The 6,149-nt window shown below is 31.0% G+C and overlaps 1 non-coding gene across 1 annotated transcript; it reads left to right on the top strand.

Moving 5' to 3' along the window:
• The first annotated feature begins 4,190 nt into the window (after positions 1-4,190).
• Positions 4,191-4,297, top strand: LOC149516874 (small nucleolar RNA R71). Its single transcript, XR_016345444.1, has one exon. It is a non-coding gene; the product is annotated as a small nucleolar RNA R71 (small nucleolar RNA).
• The last annotated feature ends 1,852 nt before the right edge of the window (positions 4,298-6,149 follow it).

The following is a 6,149-nucleotide window of genomic DNA, read 5'->3' as shown; positions in this document are numbered from 1 at the left end:
TTAATTTAAATTCAAATGCCTTAGGATAGGTGTAATCTTTATCTTCCAAAGAGGCTTGGTTGAATGAAACTTTTCCTTGGATAAGATTGGATGAATGGGGTCTTGGTGGAGCAATCTTAGCCCTTCATCACATCTTGATGTAATCTCGATCAACTTCCTCATTTTTATTTGACTAGGATAGGATTTAAAAGCTAGAATTTGAATTTCATCCATCTTATGAAGAGATAAAGTTTTCTTCCAAGTAAAACTCTTCAAGGCTAAGTCAAGTATTATGATGAACTCCAATCTCCTCTTGGTTGAATGGATTAAGCTTGGAAAGTTTGAATTTTTACAAAATTTCCTTCTTACTTGCATGGCTGAATGTACTAGAATCCTTATACAAGTTATTTTCTTTATGGCTAAGTAAAGAAAGCATGCTTATCCTAAATTTTCATTTTGGTCGAAAGTGAGGGAGTCTAAATAGGCTTAGAGATGCTTGAATATGGACCAATGGTAGGCAACAGTGATCTTGTATGGTTGGGTCAAATGTGAGCTCTGCATGATTGCATGCATGGCTTGCATGAAAATGAGTCTTGAGCTTGAAAAACCTAAAGCCATGAAAACAACATGAAAAGCACAAAATCATCCAAAATTTTAAATTTTAGCACCATTTTGACATGTACAATCTCTATATATTTTAATGCTATCACACTCCCACAACTAAATTTTTACTTGTCCTCAAGCAAAACTTCAAATCAACAAAACTAAAGAACAATATATATATATCCTCAAAGTCAAAAATTATACAAAACTCCTAACATGTACTATTGCATATTGCAAAGTTAAGGATAAATATAATCACAAGAATGTCTTTCAAAAGTAAGCTTTTTATATCTTATGCTATTCATATATACAAATATACTTCATTTTTAATTCATGCATATAACTTAAGTAAATAGAATACAAAACATTTTATCATGTTTCATTTTAAAGATAGAATAGGCTTCATATGTCCACGTTCCTCATCCTTTTTCCACTAATGTTAGACCTGTATATTCAACTCAAGAACAAAAGGTCATTAAGACTTATAATGTAAGGCTTGGGTCAAGGTAAGAAAAAGGAATTTTTAGATTCACAAACCCTAAGCTTACTTTCTTTCAACTTCTTGGACTTTAAATAAATGGGAGCTCTTTTTCAAACTTGACTTGTGAGGTATAACTTTATTGCTTTTGTACTTTCGATAATTTTGTATTATTATTGTTTTAATTTTTTTTTATTAGTAGCCATTTTTGGCTTTCTTAGGTTTTGCCTTTGCTTTTGCTCATATTTTTTCTTTCATTCTTTCCTTAAGCCTCTTTTCGTTTTAAATATAAAAATATGTCCATGATACACAAGTAAACATAATGGGTTAGGACAATAAAAGAAAGGATAATAATGAAAGAAAATGCTTACTAAGCTTGTAATAAGGCTAAAATGAACAAAGAAAAAGATTAATATAAGGGCCCAAAATAAGGGTACTAGGGATGCATTATCACAAGGTGAGCTTGAAAAACGCTCAAATGGTATAAAAAATTACCTAGATCATCTCTTGAGTAAAATGTAGTCTAGTATTTCATCTTAAGGGTTGAGCAAGTGAATTCTATAGCACTTATTTATATTTCAAATCTTATGAAAATCCATATCTTACAATCTTTCACAAAAATCATAGCATTTCATTAAAAGAGAGTAGAGATGCATGCATAAAAATCATATCTAAAGTAAAGACATGCTTAAGAATTATTTTCAAGTTCCACTACATCCATACTTAAACTTTATATCATATTTTCATCATTTTAAAAGAATATGTATATTTTCAACTAAGTGAATATAATAATGAAGTTTAGTAAGTCAATTTGGTTTAAAAGCAAAGATGAATCAAAATTTCAAAAAGCTTTCTTTTTCCCCCACACTTAAATGGAATCATATATAAAAAATTTAAAGGAAAAAAATACTCTTTAAAATTTTTCAAGGCAGAATATCCATGAGGTATCCTCCTTACTTCTCTTCATTCCTAAAAATAAAAATACTTAAAACAAAAACATTAAAACATACATGTTCTAATAAAAATAAAAGAATAGAAAACATAACCATTAAAGTAGAACTTGGGTTGCCTCCTAAGTAGTGCTAGTTTTGGTCAAGCTTAACCATCCCTAAATCTATACAAAATCATCTTACCCTTTTAGAGGGAATTTACCTTGTTGTCTCCTTTTTTATGGTATGACATAAACAAACTTAGTTTAAGAAGGTAGGCTAACTCTCCTAGCAGGGATCACATAAACTGAGCTTGAATTTTTGGCAAGGTTGACATGATTGGAGCTAGGGTTTGCTATGTATTTTAAAAGGTCAAGAGGTTTATCTAATAGGTTAGAATCTTTTCGGGTTTTCTTTACCTTGATTGCACTAACTCTTTCTTCATCTTTTATAACACTACACCATGCAGATACAAATTGTAACTTCTTATGTCTAAATCTAAAGGTAATGCTAGCCTCATACGCATCTATCAAGGCTTTGGCAATGAATAGGGAAGGTCTACCTATGAGTAATGAAGCCTCATCATCTTCCACATCTAGGACAACAAATTCTATAGGGAAAGCATATTTTCCAACTTTCACTAAAATATTCTTTACCATCCCTTGTGGCAACTTAGCAGATAGATTAACAAATTTAATGTTAAATCAAGAAGGTTTTAGTTTTCCACAACTTAATTGCATAAAAATATTCATAAGCATTAGATTTATGCTTAAACCAAGATCACAAAGAATATAAAAAAAATTTAACTTTTCAATTTTGTAAGGTATAGTAAAACTCCCTAGATCTTTTAGCTTTTTAGATAAGAGTTGTTGAAGCTTAGGGCTGCACTCATCTAAGAATGTAGCTTTTTTTAATTCCTTGAGTAGCTCTTTTTGAATAGGCTTTAGAGTAGGTGGTTTTATATGAAAATGCTACCTGTACATTTTTGTAGCCATCCAGGCCTTGGTAGAACTTTTTTTTATACCTTTTTTTCTTTTTCTTTAGGATTTTCATCTTGAAGATCCTCTTTTGGCATTACCTCTTCTCATTGATCATTTTGGACAAACTCTTCTTGGGTTATCTATTCATGTTCAGGCTAAATACTATTTAATAGTGCTATCCTCACTTATAATATCATTTGCCATTCTTCAAGAGATCCTTCAATATACTCTTCTGGATCTTTTTTATAATCCACCTCAACATTTTCTTCTTCAAGGTCTTCTTTATAGGTTTCAACATCTTTAGGGGCCTCCAATGCCATAGGGTCAAAACCCTCCAAGATTTCTTTACCAAATCTCAATAGTTCTTTATCATACAAAATATCTTTCTTTCTCGTAAAGTCAACTTCAGGTTATCTTACAAAGCTAGATAGATTGATTATGATGGGTTCATCATCTTCTTTATCAGAATCATCCATCCTAACATTCCCCAAAGAATATATTACATTACATCCTTCCTTACCTTGTCTTTTTAGGTTAGTTTCAGTGTTAGTAGGTAGGGTACCTACTAGGTAATTTGCTATAGCTTAGGCAAGTTAACCTATTTAACTTTTTAAGTTTTTGATTGATGTAGCTTGACTTTAGATGTTGGCATTATTGGCTTGCATCAGTTGGGTCAATATATCCTCAAAGGTGGGTTTCTTTTCTTATGGTGGATTATAGTTTGATAGATTGGGCCGATAGTTGTTGGTTTGGTTGGTTTCAAGAAAAGTTTAGATGGTTTCACTAGCCAGGATTATAGGTATTGCAATAGGGATTGTTGCTTGGTTTGTTTTGTTGGATATATTTACTAGTTCTACCCTATATTGGCATTTTTTTAAGGAATGCGGTCCTTCACATATATCATAGGATACAAAAAGGCTTTATATGGTATTAATAAGGTCGACTTGTGGTTGGTTTCATAGGGGTTCAATCTTTTTTACAAGGTCAGCTAATTAAGAGCAAATGCAAGTAATAACATTAACTTCAAATAAACCAACAGACTTTGTATTGACCTTACTTTCCATGTCCCATTAGTAATTATTGACATCCATATCTTCTATTAGCTCATTATCTTTCTTAAAAGTTTTGTTCATTGTAGCCCTTCCAACAGTTGAATCTAAGGTGGTTCTCATGAGTGATGTGAGACCATTGTAAACTATTTCAATATGGAGCTATTGGGGTAAACTATGATATAGGTATTTTCTTAGCAATTCTTTGAATCTCTCCCATCCATCATATAAACTTTCAACATCAGCCTATAGAAAAGTGGTGATCTCATTCCTAAGTTTTGTAGTTTTTGCTGGTGGGAAAAATTTTGCTAAAAATTTCTTAACCAAATCATCCCATGTTATAATTGAGCTAGGTAATAAAAAAGACAACCAACTTTTCACTTTTCCCTGAAAGAAAAAGGAAACAATCTTAATCTTATAGCTTCATAAAAATACCATTGTAATGAAAAGTCTCACATAATTCAAGAAAATTAGAAAGATGGGGATTTGGGTCATCACTTGGTAATCCTCCAAACTATATAGAAGTTTGGACTATTTGTATAATCAAAGTTTTTATATCAAAATTATTGGCACGAATAGCTGGTCTTTTAGTGAATGGTTGAAAACTATTTGCACTAGGAACTGCATAGTCCTTTAGAGTTCTTTGCCCTTCATTATTTGTGTTTTGATTACAGTAAAATTTTAGTCTTTTCATTCTTATTTTTAGTGTAATTTAATTCATATTTTGGCTTGTTCCTTAAGATCTTTGGCAAAATTGCTCCTAAATGCACATTTTTCTCATTTGTAGGTAAAAATGGAAAAAATGAGAAATTTTTGGTCAATTTGGATACATTTTGAAGGATTTTTTGTGCAAATTGTGAAAATGGCCTAAAATTAGTGTCATTAAGTTAGATTGCTTTTGAATGAGTTTTCTTAAATCTTTATACCATGAATTTTTTTAGCATTATTTCCAACATTTTTCTAATGATTCTATAATTAAATTTTCTCATGGAATACTTGAATTTTTTATAGCAAAAAATGAAAACATACATGCATGCAAGAGGCTTAACAAAGAAAAGTTGGTGCACTGGTGGCATGGAATGCAACCTTCATTTGCATGAGAATTGGGCATCACATTTTGGCATTCAATGAAAGACTTTAAGTGGTGTTGTCATGGCATATTGGAGAGCTTTGATTGGTCATAACTTGGACTTTTTGGAAGTGAAAAAATGCACGAGGAAGGCTTGCAATTTAGGAAGAACAAAAAGGCCTACAAACAACCATGCACCAAATGCAAAAGCAAGGAGGAAAAAAATCTCTAGAAGCTTACTTCATTGTAGATATTTTGGAGAGATTTTTTGGGGATCCATTCACCACTTAGCTGCTTATAAATAGAAGTGGAGCTAGTCATTTTAGGGAGACTTTAGCTTAGGATTTTATTTTTCTTATTCTTTAATTTCTACACTTTCCATTATTGCATTTTATTTGCTTAGCAAACAAATAGCCCTTGATCTTCATGTTTTTCTATTGATTTTGATTACACTTTTACCTTTTCTTAAGTATTTTTAGCGTTCTTTATGATTTTGGCAATGAAACATGCAAATTTTATTGATTTCTAACTCAAATCTACTAAATTTTTGTTGATACTCAAATCTATTTTTGAATCTACCAGTTTTGACTTCCATGTGGTTTTTTTATGATATCTCATTCAAATCTTATTTGTTTTTACTCAAATACTTTTACATAGTTTCCTAATCTAATTAGCCAAAACATAGTTAAAATTTAGCTTCAAACTTGTGCCATATTGTTCCAAATCAAGCTTGGAAAATTCATCTGGTTGTAGGTGATAGGTGTAGGTCAGATGTGATTAATTAACTTTGGCATGGAACTAATCTCTCCTTGGCAATTTGTTTGTCTTTTTTTCACTCTAAATCCTTAGTTTTACTTGTTTGTTGTTGATTCTTACTTGGTTCAATTTATTTCTTTACATTTCATTACTGTTTGCTTAATTTTCTTAGATGATGTTTTGTTTTTCCAGAATTGTGTGTTGTTTAAATTTTTAGTTCAATGAGCTAGAATTTCTTATTGTTGATGCAATTTCTTTGTTGAATCATGTAGTAAACGTGTTGATTTATCTTGCCTTAGCTTAGTT

Source organism: Durio zibethinus, chromosome 9 (assembly GCF_047325235.1).
Source record: "Durio zibethinus cultivar Kanyao isolate XHJ-2024 chromosome 9, ASM4732523v1, whole genome shotgun sequence".
NCBI classification, from domain to species: Eukaryota; Viridiplantae; Streptophyta; class Magnoliopsida; order Malvales; family Malvaceae; genus Durio; species Durio zibethinus.
This window is presented reverse-complemented; position numbering and strand designations above follow the sequence as displayed.